We start from the raw sequence: 1,033 nt of genomic DNA, 5'->3' as shown, positions 1-1,033 counted from the left end.
TCACTGCTTCACGTTGTCATGGTAATCCCATCATTTAGTTTTGCCTTCAGAGAGAGAGAGAGAGAGAGAAAGAGAGAGAGGGAGAGAGAGAGAGAGAGAGAGAGACAGAGAGAGAGAGAGAGAGAGAAAGAGAGACAAGTCCCTTTTGCTTTCATGGGACATTTTGGTTTTTATTAAGTCCTCAGAGGGCAATACTAAACTGTACAAGGAAACCTAACGTAACAATTTATTGATATAAACAGTATAAATCGGACCTTCCAAAGTAGAACATAACCGTGATGTTGGTTGGCTTCCAAGTAACAATTTTCCCCTATAGTGGTTCTCAAACGTTTTGTACTACCTAAAATACTCAGCTCTCCAAGTACCACCATAATGACCACCATGGTAGTAGGCCCAAGTGTTCATCAAAAATCAGGCATAGGTTTTATTCCTTTATTATTTTCATTATTGTAAGCCATTGTAATACAACCCCAATTCCAATGAAGTTGGGACGTTGTGTTAAACATAAATAAAAACAGAATACAATGATTTGCAAATCATGTTCAACCTATATTTAATTGAATACAATACAGAGACAATATATTTAATGTTCAAACTGATAAACTTTATTGTTTTTAGCAAATAATCATTAACTTCGAATTTTATAGCCACAACACGTTCGCAAAAAGCTGGGACAGGGTCGTGTTTACCACTCTGTTACATCACCTTGTCTTTTAACAACATTCAATAAACGTTTGGGAACTGAGGACACTAATTGTTGAAGGTGGAATTCTTTCCGATTCTTGCTTGATGTACAGCTTCATCTGTTCGACAGTCCGGGGTCTCCGTTGCCGTATTTTACGCTTCATAATGCGCCACACATTTTCAATGGGAGACAGGTCTGGACTGCAGGCAGGCCAGTCTAGTACCCGCACTCTTTTACTACAAAGCCACGCTGTTGTAACACGTGCAGAATGTGGTTTGGCATTGTCTTGCTGAAATAAGCAGGGCGTCCATGAAAAAGACGTTGCTCGGATGGCAGCATATGTTTCTC

Source organism: Phyllopteryx taeniolatus, chromosome 17, assembly GCF_024500385.1.
Source record: "Phyllopteryx taeniolatus isolate TA_2022b chromosome 17, UOR_Ptae_1.2, whole genome shotgun sequence".
NCBI classification, from domain to species: domain Eukaryota; kingdom Metazoa; phylum Chordata; class Actinopteri; order Syngnathiformes; family Syngnathidae; genus Phyllopteryx; species Phyllopteryx taeniolatus.
This window is presented reverse-complemented; position numbering follows the sequence as displayed.